This window comes from Colletes latitarsis, chromosome 9 (assembly GCF_051014445.1).
Source record: "Colletes latitarsis isolate SP2378_abdomen chromosome 9, iyColLati1, whole genome shotgun sequence".
NCBI lineage: Eukaryota > Metazoa > Arthropoda > Insecta > Hymenoptera > Colletidae > Colletes > Colletes latitarsis.
Genome location: NC_135142.1, coordinates 1,659,180 through 1,675,786, shown reverse-complemented (window position 1 = coordinate 1,675,786; position 16,607 = coordinate 1,659,180).

Genomic DNA, 16,607 nt, shown 5'->3' with positions numbered 1-16,607 from the left:
CTGTTCAACGAGTATGTGAAGTGTGCGAAAGTATGAGTCTGATGAGGGCAAATCCCAGACCTATCCCAGACCTGACATGCGTTATCCTCTAAAATATTGATCCAAACAAGGTTTAATGGACTGTTTCAGTGTGGTACCACACTACTACGTGATCCAAACCAGAAAAAACACAGGATCTGTTCAACAAGTATGTGAAAAACGCGAAAGTATGAGCCTGATGAGGGCAAATCCCAGACTTATCCCAGACCTAACTTTCGTTGTCCTCTAAGATATTGATGGAAACCAGGTTTAATTGACTGCTTCAGTGTTGTACTTCATTACTACGTGATGCAATCCAGAAAAAGCCCAGGATCTAGCCATCAAGTATGAGAAATATGCGAAGGTATGAGCCTGATGAGGGCAAATCCCAGGCCTAACCCAGACCTAACATGCGTTATCCTCAAAAATATTTATCAAGACCAGGTTTAGTTGATTGTTTCAGTGTGGTCCCACATTACTACGTGATCCAAACCAGAAAAAACCCAGGATCCGTTCAACAGGTATGTGAAGTATGCGAAAGAATGAGTCTGATGAGTGAAAATCCCAGGCCTAACCTAGATCTAACTTGCGTTGGCCTCTAAGATATTGATGGAAACCAGGTTTAATTGACTGTTTCAGTGTTGTACTTCATTACTACGTGATGCAATCCTGAAAAAGCCTAGGATCTAGCCATCAAGTATGAGAATTATGCGAAAGTATGAGCCTGACGAGAGCAAATCCTAGACCTAACCCAGACCTAACATGCGTTATCCTCTAAAATATTTACCAAGACCAGGTTTAATTGATTGTTTCAGTGTGGTCCCACATTACTACGTGATCCAAACCAGAAAAAACCCAGGCTCCGTTCAACAGGTATGTGAAGAATGCGAAAGAATGAGTCTGATGAGTGAAAATCCCAGGGCTAACCTAGCCCTAACATGCATTATCCTCTAAAATATTGATCCAAACCAGGTTTAGTGGACTGTTTTAGTGTGGTACCACTTTACTACGTGATCCAAAGCAGAAAAAACCCTCGATCAGGTCAACATGTATGTTAGAACTGCGAAAGTATGACCCTGATGAGGGCAAATCCCAGGCCTAACCTAGACCTAACATGAATTATTGTCTAAAATATTTATCGAAACCAGGTTTAATTGACTGTTTCAGTGATGTACTTCATTACTACGTGATGCAATCCAGAAAAAGCCCAGGATCTAGCCATCAAGTATGAGAAATATGCGAAAGTATGAGCCTGATGAGAGCAAATCCCAGACCTAACCCAGACCTAACATGAATTATTCTCTAAAATATTGATCCAAACCAGGTTTAATTGACTGTTTCAGTGTGGTACCACATTACTACGTGATACAATCCAGAAACAGCCCAGGATCTACCCATGAAGTATGAGAAATATGCGAAAGTATGAGCCTGATGTGGGCAAATCCTAGACCTAAGCCAAACCTAACATGCGTTATCCTCTAAAATATTGATCCAAACCGGGTTTAATGGACTGCTTCAGTGTGGTACCACTTTACTACGTGATCCAAAGCGGACAAAACCCTCGATCAGGTCAACATGTATGTTAAAACTGCGAAAGTATGACCCTGATGAGGGCAAATCCCAGGCCTAACCTAGACCTAACATGCGTTGTCCTGTAAAATATTGATGGAAACCAGGTTTAATTGACTGCTTCAGTGTTGTACTTCATTACTACGTGATGCAATCCAGAAAAATCCCAGGATCTAGACATCAAGCATGAGAAATATGCGAAAGAATGAGCCTGATGAGAGCAAATCCCAGACCTAACCTAGACCTAACATGAATTATTCTCTAAAGTATTGATCGAAACCAGGTTTAATTGACTGTTTCAGTGTGGTACCACATTACTACGTGATCCAAACCAGTAAAAACCCAGGATCCGTTCAACAAGTATGTGAAGAATACGAAAGTATGAGTCTGATGAGTGAAAATCCTCGGCCTAACCTAGACCTAACATGCGTTATCCTCAAAAATATTGATCGAAACCAGGTTTAATCGACTGTTTCAGTGTGGTACCACATTACTACGTGATCCAAACCAGAAAAAAACTCAGGATCTGTTCAACAAGTATGTGAAGTATGCGAAAGTATGAGTCTGATGAGGGCAAATCCCAGGCCTAAACTAGACATAACTTTCGTTATCCTCTAAAATATTGATCGAAACCAGGTTTAATTGACTGTTTTAGTGTGGTACCAAATTACTACGTGATCCAAACCAGAAAAAAACCCAGGATCTGTTTAACAAGTATGTGAAGTATGCGAAAGTATGAGTCTGATGGGGGCAAATCCCAGACCTATCCCAGACCTAACTTGCGTTATCCTCTAAAATATTGATCGAAACCAGGTTTAATTGAATGTTTTAGTGTGGTACCACTTTACTACGTGATCCAAAGCAGAAAAAACCCTCGATCAGGTCAACATGCATGTTAAAACTGCGAAAGTATGAGCCTGATGAGGGCAAATCCCAGACCTATCCCAGACCTAACATGTGTTATCCTCAAAAATATTAATCGAAACCAGGTTTAATTGACTGCTTCAGTGTTGTACTTCATTACTACGTGATGCAATCCAGAAAAATCCCAGGATCTAGACATCAAGCATGAGAAATATGCGAAAGAATGAGCCTGATGAGAGCAAATCCCAGACCTAACCTAGACCTAACATGAATTATTCTCTAAAGTATTGATCGAAACCAGGTTTAATTGACTGTTTCAGTGTGGTACCACATTACTACGTGATCCAAACCAGTAAAAACCCAGGATCCGTTCAACAAGTATGTGAAGAATACGAAAGTATGAGTCTGATGAGTGAAAATCCTCGGCCTAACCTAGACCTAACATGCGTTATCCTCAAAAATATTGATCGAAACCAGGTTTAATCGACTGTTTCAGTGTGGTACCACATTACTACGTGATCCAAACCAGAAGAAAACTCAGGATCTGTTCAACAAGTATGTGAAGTATGCGAAAGTATGAGTCTGATGAGGGCAAATCCCAGGCCTAAACTAGACATAACTTTCGTTATCCTCTAAAATATTGATCGAAACCAGGTTTAATTGACTGTTTTAGTGTGGTACCAAATTACTACGTGATCCAAACCAGAAAAAAACCCAGGATCTGTTTAACAAGTATGTGAAGTATGCGAAAGTATGAGTCTGATGGGGGCAAATCCCAGGCCTAAACTAGACATAACTTTCGTTATCCTCTAAAATATTGATCGAAACCAGGTTTAATTGACTGTTTTAGTGTGGTACCAAATTACTACGTGATCCAAAGCAGAAAAAACCCTCGATCAGGTCAACATGCATGTTAAAACTGCGAAAGTATGAGCCTGATGAGGGCAAATCCCAGACCTATCCCAGACCTAACATGTGTTATCCTCAAAAATATTAATCGAAACCAGGTTTAATTGACTGCTTCAGTGTTGTACTTCATTACTACGTGATGCAATCCAGAAAAATCCCAGGATCTAGACATCAAGCATGAGAAATATGCGAAAGTATGAGCCTGATGAGGGCAAATCCCAGACCTATCCCAGACCTAACATGTGTTATCCTCAAAAATATTAATCGAAACCAGGTTTAATCGACTGTTTCAGTGTGGTACCACATTACTACGTGATCCAAACCAGAAAAAAGCCAGGATCTTGTCAACGAGTATGTGAAAAACGCAAAAGTATGAGCCTGATGAGGGCAAATCCCAGACCTATCCCAGACCAAACTAGCGTTATCCTCTAAAATATTGATCGAAACGAGGTTTAATCGACTGTTTCAGTGTGGTACCACATTACTACGTGATCCAAACCAGAAAACACCCAGGATCTGTTCAACAAGTATGTGAAAAACGCGAAAGTATGAGCCTGATGAGGGCAAATCCCAGACCTATCCCAGACCAAACTTGCGTTATCCTCTAAAATATTGATCGAAACCAGGTTTAATCGACTGTTTCAGTGTGGTCCCACATTACTACGTGATCCAAACCAGAAAAAACCCAGGATCCGTTCAACAAGTATGTGAAGAATGCGAAAGTATGAGTCTGCTGAGTGAAAATCCCCGGCCTAACCTAGACCCAACATGCGTCATCCTCAAAAATATTGATCGAAACCACGTTTAATCGACTGTTTCAGTGTGGTACCACACTACTACTTGACCCAAACCGGAAAAAGCCCAGGATCCGTTCAACAAGTATGTGAAGAATGCGAAAGTATGAGTCTGATGAGGGCTAATCCCAGACCTATCCCAGACCTAACTTGCGTTATCCTCTAAAATAATGATCGAAACCAGGTTTAATTGACTGTTTTAGTTGTGGTACCACATTACTAGGTGGTACAATCCAGAAACAGCCCAGGATCTAGCCATGAAGTATGAGAAATATGCGAAAGTATGAGCCTGATGAGGGCAAATCCTAGACCTAACCCAAACCTAACATGCGTTATCCTCTAAAATATTTATCAAGACCAGGTTTAATTGAATGTTCCAGTGTGGTACCACATTACTACGTGAACCAAACCAGAAAAAACCCAGGATCCGTTCAACAAGTATGTGAAGAATGCGAAAGTATGAGTCTGATGAGTGAAGATCCCAGGGCTAACCTAGACCTAACATGCGTTATCCTCTAAAATGTGGATCCAAACCAGGTTTAATGGACTGTTTCAGTGTGGTACCACTTTACTACCTGATCCAAAGCAGAAAAAAACCCTCGATCACGTCAACATGTATGTTAAAACTGCGAAAGTATGACCCTGATGAGGGCAAATCCCAGGCCTAACCTAAACCTAACATGCGTTGTCCTCTAAAATATTGATCGATACCAGGTTGAATTGACTGTTTCAGTGTGGCACCACACTACTACTTGACCCAAACCGGAAAAAACCCAGGATCCGGTCAACAAGTATGTGAAGAATGCGAAAGAGTGAGTCTGATGAGTGAAAATCCCAGGCCTAACCTAGACCAAACATGAATTATTCTCTAAAATATTGATCGAATCCAGGTTTAATTGACTGTTTCAGTGTGTTCCCACATTACTACGTGATCCAAACCAGAAAAAACCCAGGATCCGTTCAACAAGTATGTGAAGAATGCGAAAGTATGAGTCTGGTGTGGCCCGAGGTCGTCGCCCGGTCGCGAGGCGTCGCGGGCGGCCGCCTCGGCGTGGCGGATGACCTAGGCTGGGAGGGGGGTCCTGAGGGGAACCTCCTCCCGCCAGGCGGCGCCGGGTCGGACCGGTTGGGGGTAGGAGTGCCTCCCCCTACCGGTCCGACGCAAGGGGAGGCACCCTCGGCGGTCTGGTGCGGCCATGAACGCCCGGCCGCCGAGGGGTGGAAACGGGGTCGCGGGCGGTTGCGAGTTGGGGCTCGCAGCCGCCACTAAACGCGGCCCCGGGACGGATAGCGGCGGGATGGAGTGGCCCCGTCCCGCCGCTATGAGGCAGTGTGTCTACTGGGGGGACCGATCGTCCCCCCGGGGGATGGGCGCGAAAGCGCGGGCACGGGGAGGATACCGGAAGAATGCTCCGAGCGATTCCCGGTATCCTCCCAAAGCGTGCCGAAGGGTCACCGTGGGGTTTTTAGTGGGTAGGTCCCGCGCCTGTCGTTGTACGGGCGCGGGGAATCCCACACACCCCTCCCACCTCTCCCCAAGGAGGTGGGAGGGAGTCTTTCGAAGATTTTCCCCACGACAAAAAAAAAAAAAAAAAGTATGAGTCTGATGAGTGAAAATCCCAGGGCTAACCTAGACCTAACATGCGTTATCCTCAAAAATATTGATCGAAACCAGGTTTAATCGACTGTTTCAGTGTGGTACCACACTACTACGTGACTCAAACCGGAAAAAACCCAGGATCTGTTCAACAAGTATGTGAAAAACGCGAAAGTATGAGCCTGATGAGGGCAAATCCCAGACCTATCCCAGACCTAACTTGCGTTATCCTCTAAAATATTGAACGAAACCAGGTTTAATTGACTGTTTCAGCGTGGTACCACATTACTACGTGATACAATCCAGAAACAGCCCAGGATCTAGCCATGAAGTATGAGAAATATGCGAAAGTATGAGCCTGATAAGGGCAAATCCTAGACCTAACCCAAACCTAACATGCGTTATCCTCTAAATTATTTATCAATACCAGGTTTAATTGAATGTTCCAGTGTGGTACCACATTACTTCGTGAACCAAACCAGAAAAAATCCAGGATCCGTTCAACATGTATGTGAAGAATGTGAAAGTATGAGTCTGATGAGTGAAAATCCCAGGGCTAACCTAGACCTAACATGCGTTATCCTCTAAAATATTGATCCAAACCAAGTTTAATGGACTGTTTCAGTGTGGTACCACTGTACTACGTGATCCAAAGCAGAGAAAACCCTCGATCACGTCAACATGTATGTTAAAACTGCGAAAGTATGAGCCTGACGAGGGCAAATCCTAGACCTAACGCAGACCTAACATGCTTTATCCTCTAAAATATTTATCAAGACCAGGTTTATTTGATTGTTTCAGTGTGGTCCCTCATTACTACGTAATCCAAACCAGAAAAAACCCAGGCTCCGTTCAACAAGTATGTGAAGAATACGAAAGTATGAGTCTGATGAGTGAAAATCCCAGGCCTAACCTAGACCTAACATGCGTTATCGTCAAAAATATTGATCGAAACCTGGTTTAATCGACTGTTTCAGTGTGGTACCACATTACTATGTGATCCAAACCAGAAAATAACCCAGGATCTGTTCAACGAGTATGTGAAGTGTGCGAAAGTATGAGTCTGATGAGGGCAAATCCCAGACCTATCCCAGACCTGACATGCGTTATCCTCTAAAATATTGATCCAAACAAGGTTTAATGGACTGTTTCAGTGTGGTACCACACTACTACGTGATCCAAACCAGAAAAAACACAGGATCTGTTCAACAAGTATGTGAAAAACGCGAAAGTATGAGCCTGATGAGGGCAAATCCCAGACTTATCCCAGACCTAACTTTCGTTGTCCTCTAAGATATTGATGGAAACCAGGTTTAATTGACTGCTTCAGTGTTGTACTTCATTACTACGTGATGCAATCCAGAAAAAGCCCAGGATCTAGCCATCAAGTATGAGAAATATGCGAAGGTATGAGCCTGATGAGGGCAAATCCCAGGCCTAACCCAGACCTAACATGCGTTATCCTCAAAAATATTTATCAAGACCAGGTTTAGTTGATTGTTTCAGTGTGGTCCCACATTACTACGTGATCCAAACCAGAAAAAACCCAGGATCCGTTCAACAGGTATGTGAAGTATGCGAAAGAATGAGTCTGATGAGTGAAAATCCCAGGCCTAACCTAGATCTAACATGCGTTATCCTCAAAAATATTGATCGAAACCTGGTTTAATCCACTGTTTCAGTGTGGTACCACATTACTATGTGATCCAAACCAGAAAATAGCCCAGGATCTATCCATGAAGTATAAGAAATATGCGAAAGTATGAGCCTGATGAGGGCAAATCCTAGACCTAACCCAAACCTAACATGCGTTATCCTCTAAAATATTTATCAAGACCAGGTTTATTTGAATGATTCAGTGTGGTACCACTTTACTACGAGATCCAAAGCAGAAAAAACCCAGGATCCGTTCAACAGGTATGTGAAGAATGCGAAAGAATGAGAGTGATGAGTGAAAATCCCAGGCCTTACCTAGACCTAACATGCGTTATCCTCAAGAATATTGATCGAAACCTGGTTTAATCGACTGTTTCAGTGTGGCACCACATTACTACGTGAACCATACCAGAAAAAACACAGGATCCATTCAACAAGTATCTGAAGAATGCGAAAGTATGAGTCTGATGAGTGAAAATCTCAGGGCTAACCTAGACCTAACATGCATTATCCTCTAAAATATTGATCCAAACTAGGTTTAGTGGACTGTTTCAGTGTGGTACCACATTACTATGTGATCCAAACCAGAAAATAGCCCAGGATCTATCCATGAAGTATAAGAAATATGCGAAAGTATGAGCCTGATGAGGGCAAATCCTAGACCTAACCCAGACCTAACATGCGTTATCCTCAAAAATATTTATCAAGACCAGGTTTAACTGAATGTTTCAGTGTGGTACCACATTACTGCGTGATCCATACCAGAAAAAACCCAGGATCTGTTCAACAAGTATGTGAAAAATGCGAAAGCATGAGTCTGATGAGAGCAAATCCCAGGCCTAACCTAGACATAACTTTCGTTATCCTCTAAAATATTGATCCAAACCAGGTTTAGTGGGCTGTTTCAGTGTGGTACCACATTACTGCGCGATCCAAACCAGAAAAAACCCAGGATCTGTTCAACAAGTATGAGAAATATGCGAAAGTATGAGCCTGATGAGGGCAAATCCTAGACCTAACCTAGACCTAACATGCGTTATCATCTAAAATATTTATCAAGACCTGGTTTAATTGATTGTTTCAGTGTGGTACCACATTACTACGTGAACCATACCAGAAAAAACCCAGGATCCGATCAACAGGTATCTGAAGAATGCGAAAGTATGAGTCTGATGAGTGAAAATCTCAGGGCTAACCTAGACCTAACATGCATTATCCTCTAAAATATTGATCCAAACCAGGTTTAGTGGACTGTTTCAGTGTGGTACCACTTTACTACGTGATCCAAAGCAGAAAAAACCCCCGATCAGGTCAACGTGTATGTTAGAACTGCGAAAGTATGACCCTGATGATTGCAAATCCCAGGCCTAACCCAGACCTAACATGCGTTATCCTCAAAAATATTTATCAAGACCAGGTTTAACTGAATGTTTCAGTATGGTACCACATTACTACGTGATCCAAACCAGAAAAACCCCAGGATCCGTTCAACAAGTATGTGAAGAATGCGAAAGAATGAATCTGATGAGTGAAAATCCCAGGCCTAACCTAGACCTAACATGCATTATCCTCTAAAATATTGATCCAAACCAGGTTTAGTGTACTGTTTCAGTGTGGTACCACTTTACTACGTGATCCAAAGCAGAAAAAACCCTCGATCAGGTCAACACGTATGTTAGAACTGCGAAAGTATGACCCTGATGAGGGCAAATCCCAGGCCTAACCTAGGCCTAACATGAGTTATTCTCTGAAATATTTATCAAAACCAGGTTTAATTGACTGTTTCAGTGTTGTACTTCATTACTACGTGATGCAATCCAGAAAAAGCCCAGGATCTAGCCATGAAGTATGAGAAATATGCGAAAGTATGAGCCTGATGAGGGCAAATCCTAGACCTAACCCAGACCTAACATGCGTTATCCTCTAAAATATTTATCAAGACCAGGTTTAATTGATTGTTTCAGTGTGGTACCACTTTACTACGAGATCCAAAGCAGAAAAAACCCAGGATCCGTTCAACAGGTATGTGAAGAATGCGAAAGAATGAGAGTGATGAGTGAAAATCCCAGGACATACCTAGACCTAACATGCGTTATCCTCAAGAATATTGATCGAAACCTGGTTTAATCGACTGTTTCAGTGTGGTACCACATTACTACGTGAACCATACCAGAAAAAACACAGGATCCATTCAACAAGTATCTGAAGAATGCGAAAGTATGAGTCTGATGAGTGAAAATCTCAGGGCTAACCTAGACCTAACATGCATTATCCTCTAAAATATTGATCCAAACCAGGTTTAATTGTCCGTTTCAGTGTGGTACCACATTACTACGTGATGCAATCCAGAAAAAGCCCAGGATCTAGCCATCAAGTATGAGAAATATGCGAAAGTATGAGCCTGATGAGAGCAAATCCCAGACCTAACCCAGACCTAACATGAATTATTCTCTAAAATATTGATCCAAACCAGGTTTAATTGACTGTTTCAGTGTGGTACCACATTACTACGTGATACAATCCAGAAACAGCCCAGGATCTACCCATGAAGTATGAGAAATATGCGAAAGTATGAGCCTGATGTGGGCAAATCCTAGACCTAAGCCAAACCTAACATGCGTTATCCTCTAAAATATTGATCCAAACCGGGTTTAATGGACTGCTTCAGTGTGGTACCACTTTACTACGTGATCCAAAGCGGACAAAACCCTCGATCAGGTCAACATGTATGTTAAAACTGCGAAAGTATGACCCTGATGAGGGCAAATCCCAGGCCTAACCTAGACCTAACATGCGTTGTCCTGTAAAATATTGATGGAAACCAGGTTTAATTGACTGCTTCAGTGTTGTACTTCATTACTACGTGATGCAATCCAGAAAAATCCCAGGATCTAGACATCAAGCATGAGAAATATGCGAAAGAATGAGCCTGATGAGAGCAAATCCCAGACCTAACCTAGACCTAACATGAATTATTCTCTAAAGTATTGATCGAAACCAGGTTTAATTGACTGTTTCAGTGTGGTACCACATTACTACGTGATCCAAACCAGTAAAAACCCAGGATCCGTTCAACAAGTATGTGAAGAATACGAAAGTATGAGTCTGATGAGTGAAAATCCTCGGCCTAACCTAGACCTAACATGCGTTATCCTCAAAAATATTGATCGAAACCAGGTTTAATCGACTGTTTCAGTGTGGTACCACATTACTACGTGATCCAAACCAGAAAAAAACTCAGGATCTGTTCAACAAGTATGTGAAGTATGCGAAAGTATGAGTCTGATGAGGGCAAATCCCAGGCCTAAACTAGACATAACTTTCGTTATCCTCTAAAATATTGATCGAAACCAGGTTTAATTGACTGTTTTAGTGTGGTACCAAATTACTACGTGATCCAAACCAGAAAAAAACCCAGGATCTGTTTAACAAGTATGTGAAGTATGCGAAAGTATGAGTCTGATGGGGGCAAATCCCAGACCTATCCCAGACCTAACTTGCGTTATCCTCTAAAATATTGATCGAAACCAGGTTTAATTGAATGTTTTAGTGTGGTACCACTTTACTACGTGATCCAAAGCAGAAAAAACCCTCGATCAGGTCAACATGCATGTTAAAACTGCGAAAGTATGAGCCTGATGAGGGCAAATCCCAGACCTATCCCAGACCTAACATGTGTTATCCTCAAAAATATTAATCGAAACCAGGTTTAATTGAATGCTTCAGTGTTGTACTTCATTACTACGTGATGCAATCCAGAAAAATCCCAGGATCTAGACATCAAGCATGAGAAATATGCGAAAGAATGAGCCTGATGAGAGCAAATCCCAGACCTAACCTAGACCTAACATGAATTATCCTCAAAAATATTGATCGAAACCTGGTTTAATCCACTGTTTCAGTGTGGTACCACATTACTATGTGATCCAAACCAGAAAATAGCCCAGGATCTATCCATGAAGTATAAGAAATATGCGAAAGTATGAGCCTGATGAGGGCAAATCCTAGACCTAACCCAAACCTAACATGCGTTATCCTCTAAAATATTTATCAAGACCAGGTTTATTTGAATGATTCAGTGTGGTACCACTTTACTACGAGATCCAAAGCAGAAAAAACCCAGGATCCGTTCAACAGGTATGTGAAGAATGCGAAAGAATGAGTCTGATGAGGGCAAATCCCAGGCCTAAACTAGACATAACTTTCGTTATCCTCTAAAATATTGATCGAAACCAGGTTTAATTGACTGTTTTAGTGTGGTACCAAATTACTACGTGATCCAAACCAGAAAAAAACCCAGGATCTGTTTAACAAGTATGTGAAGTATGCGAAAGTATGAGTCTGATGGGGGCAAATCCCAGGCCTAAACTAGACATAACTTTCGTTATCCTCTAAAATATTGATCGAAACCAGGTTTAATTGACTGTTTTAGTGTGGTACCAAATTACTACGTGATCCAAAGCAGAAAAAACCCTCGATCAGGTCAACATGCATGTTAAAACTGCGAAAGTATGAGCCTGATGAGGGCAAATCCCAGACCTATCCCAGACCTAACATGTGTTATCCTCAAAAATATTAATCGAAACCAGGTTTAATTGACTGCTTCAGTGTTGTACTTCATTACTACGTGATGCAATCCAGAAAAATCCCAGGATCTAGACATCAAGCATGAGAAATATGCGAAAGTATGAGCCTGATGAGGGCAAATCCCAGACCTATCCCAGACCTAACATGTGTTATCCTCAAAAATATTAATCGAAACCAGGTTTAATCGACTGTTTCAGTGTGGTACCACATTACTACGTGATCCAAACCAGAAAAAAGCCAGGATCTTGTCAACGAGTATGTGAAAAACGCAAAAGTATGAGCCTGATGAGGGCAAATCCCAGACCTATCCCAGACCAAACTAGCGTTATCCTCTAAAATATTGATCGAAACGAGGTTTAATCGACTGTTTCAGTGTGGTACCACATTACTACGTGATCCAAACCAGAAAACACCCAGGATCTGTTCAACAAGTATGTGAAAAACGCGAAAGTATGAGCCTGATGAGGGCAAATCCCAGACCTATCCCAGACCAAACTTGCGTTATCCTCTAAAATATTGATCGAAACCAGGTTTAATCGACTGTTTCAGTGTGGTCCCACATTACTACGTGATCCAAACCAGAAAAAACCCAGGATCCGTTCAACAAGTATGTGAAGAATGCGAAAGTATGAGTCTGATGAGTGAAGATCCCAGGGCTAACCTAGACCTAACATGCGTTATCCTCTAAAATGTGGATCCAAACCAGGTTTAATGGACTGTTTCAGTGTGGTACCACTTTACTACCTGATCCAAAGCAGAAAAAACCCTCGATCACGTCAACATGTATGTTAAAACTGCGAAAGTATGACCCTGATGAGGGCAAATCCCAGGCCTAACCTAAACCTAACATGCGTTGTCCTCTAAAATATTGATCGATACCAGGTTGAATTGACTGTTTCAGTGTGGCACCACACTACTACTTGACCCAAACCGGAAAAAACCCAGGATCCGGTCAACAAGTATGTGAAGAATGCGAAAGAGTGAGTCTGATGAGTGAAAATCCCAGGCCTAACCTAGACCAAACATGAATTATTCTCTAAAATATTGATCGAATCCAGGTTTAATTGACTGTTTCAGTGTGTTCCCACATTACTACGTGATCCAAACCAGAAAAAACCCAGGATCCGTTCAACAAGTATGTGAAGAATGCGAAAGTATGAGTCTGATGAGTGAAAATCCCAGGGCTAACCCAGACCTAACATGCGTTATCCTCAAAAATATTGATCGAAACCAGGTTTAATCGACTGTTTCAGTGTGGTACCACACTACTACGTGACTCAAACCGGAAAAAACCCAGGATCTGTTCAACAAGTATGTGAAAAACGCGAAAGTATGAGCCTGATGAGGGCAAATCCCAGACCTATCCCAGACCTAACTTGCGTTATCCTCTAAAATATTGAACGAAACCAGGTTTAATTGACTGTTTCAGCGTGGTACCACATTACTACGTGATACAATCCAGAAACAGCCCAGGATCTAGCCATGAAGTATGAGAAATATGCGAAAGTATGAGCCTGATAAGGGCAAATCCTAGACCTAACCCAAACCTAACATGCGTTATCCTCTAAATTATTTATCAATACCAGGTTTAATTGAACGTTCCAGTGTGGTACCACATTACTTCGTGAACCAAACCAGAAAAAATCCAGGATCCGTTCAACATGTATGTGAAGAATGTGAAAGTATGAGTCTGATGAGTGAAAATCCCAGGGCTAACCTAGACCTAACATGCGTTATCCTCTAAAATATTGATCCAAACCAAGTTTAATGGACTGTTTCAGTGTGGTACCACTGTACTACGTGATCCAAAGCAGAGAAAACCCTCGATCACGTCAACATGTATGTTAAAACTGCGAAAGTATGAGCCTGACGAGGGCAAATCCTAGACCTAACGCAGACCTAACATGCTTTATCCTCTAAAATATTTATCAAGACCAGGTTTATTTGATTGTTTCAGTGTGGTCCCTCATTACTACGTAATCCAAACCAGAAAAAACCCAGGCTCCGTTCAACAAGTATGTGAAGAATACGAAAGTATGAGTCTGATGAGTGAAAATCCCAGGCCTAACCTAGACCTAACATGCGTTATCGTCAAAAATATTGATCGAAACCTGGTTTAATCGACTGTTTCAGTGTGGTACCACATTACTATGTGATCCAAACCAGAAAATAACCCAGGATCTGTTCAACGAGTATGTGAAGTGTGCGAAAGTATGAGTCTGATGAGGGCAAATCCCAGACCTATCCCAGACCTGACATGCGTTATCCTCTAAAATATTGATCCAAACAAGGTTTAATGGACTGTTTCAGTGTGGTACCACACTACTACGTGATCCAAACCAGAAAAAACACAGGATCTGTTCAACAAGTATGTGAAAAACGCGAAAGTATGAGCCTGATGAGGGCAAATCCCAGACTTATCCCAGACCTAACTTTCGTTGTCCTCTAAGATATTGATGGAAACCAGGTTTAATTGACTGCTTCAGTGTTGTACTTCATTACTACGTGATGCAATCCAGAAAAAGCCCAGGATCTAGCCATCAAGTATGAGAAATATGCGAAGGTATGAGCCTGATGAGGGCGAATCCCAGACCTATCCCAGACCTAACTTGCGTTATCCTCTAAAATATTCATCGAAATCAGGCTTAATTGACTGTTTCAGCGTGGTACCACATTACTACGTGATACAATCCAGAAACAGCCCAGGATCTAGCCATGAAGTATGAGAAATATGCGAAAGTATCAGCCTGATGAGGGCAAATCCTAGCCCTAACCCAAACCTAACATGCGTTATCCTCTAAAATATTTATCAAGACCAGGTTTAATTGAATGTTCCAGTGTGGTACCACATTACTACGTGAACCAAACCAGAAAAAACCCAGGATCCGTTCAACAAGTATGTGAAGAATGCGAAAGTATGAGTCTGATGAGTGAAAATCCCAGGGCTAACCTAGACCTAACATGCGTTATCCTCTAAAATATTGATCCAAACCAGGATTAATGGACTGTTTCAGTGTGGTACCACTTTACTACGTGATCCAAAGCAGAAAAAACCCTCGATCACGTCAACATGTATGTTAAAACTGCGAAAGTATGACCCTGATGAGGACAAATCCCAGGCCTAACCTAGACCTAACATGCGTTGTCCTCTAAAATATTGATGGAAACCAGGTTGAGTTAACTGTTTCAGTGTTGTACTTCATTACTACGTGATGCAAACCGGAAAAAGCCCAGGATCTAGCCATCAAGTATGAGAAATATGCGAAAGAATGAGCCTGATGAGAGCAAATCCCAGACCTAACCTAGACCTGACATGAGTTATTCTCTAAAATATTGATCAAAACCAGGTTTAATTGACTGTTTCAGTGTGGTACCACATTACTACGTGATCCAAACCAGAAATAGCCCAGGATCCAGCCATGAAGTATGAGAAATATGCGAAAGTATGAGCCTGATGGGGGCAAATCCTAGTCGTAACCCAGACCTAACATGCGTTATCCTCTAAAATATTGATCCAAACCAGGTTTAATGGACTGTTTCAGTGTGGTCCCACATTACTACGTGATCCAAACCAGAAATAGCCCAGGATCCAGCCATGAAGTATGAGAAATATGCGAAAGTATGAGTCTGATGAGTGAAAATCCCAGACCTAACCTAGACCAAACATGCGTTATCCTCTAAAATATTGATCCAAACCAGGTTTAATGGACTGTTTCAGTGTGGTCCCACATTACTACGTGATCCAAACCAGAAAAAACCCGGGATCTGTTCAACAAGTATGTGAAAAACGCGAAAGTATGAGCCTGATGAGGGCAAATCCCAGACCTATCCCAGACCAAACTTGCGTTATCCTCTAAAATATTGATCGAAACCAGGTTTAATCGACTGTTTCAGTGTGGTACCACATTGCTACGTGATCCAAACCAGAAAAAACCCAGGATCAGTTCAACAAGTATGTGAAAAACGCGAAAGTATGAGCCTGATGAGGGCGAATCCCAGACCTATCCCAGACCTAACTTGCGTTATCCTCTAAAATATTGATCGAAACCAGTTTTAATTGACTGTTTCGGCGTGGTACCACATTACTACGTGATACAATCCAGAAACAGCCCAGGATCTAGCCATGAAGTATGAGAAATATGCGAAAGTATGAGCCTGATGAGGGCAAATCCTAGACCTAACCCAAACCTAACATGCGTTATCCTCTAAAATATTTATTAAGACCAGGTTTAATTGAATGTTTCAGTATGGTACCACATTACTACGTGAACCAAACCTGAAAAAGCCAGGATCCGGTCAACAAGTATGTGAAGAATGCGAAAGTATGAGTCTGATGAGTGAAAGTCCCAGGGCAAACCTAGACCTAACATGCGTTATACTCTAAAATATTGATCCAAACCAGGTTTAATGGACTGTTTCAGTGTGGCACCACTTTACTACGTGATCCAAAGCAGAAAAAACCCTCGATCTGGTCAACATGTATGTTAAAACTGCGGAAGTATGACCCTGATGAGGGCAAATCCCAGGCCTAACCTAGACCTAACATGCGTTGTCCTCTAAAATATTGATGGAAACCAGGTTTAATTGACTGTTTCAGTGTTGTACTTCATTAC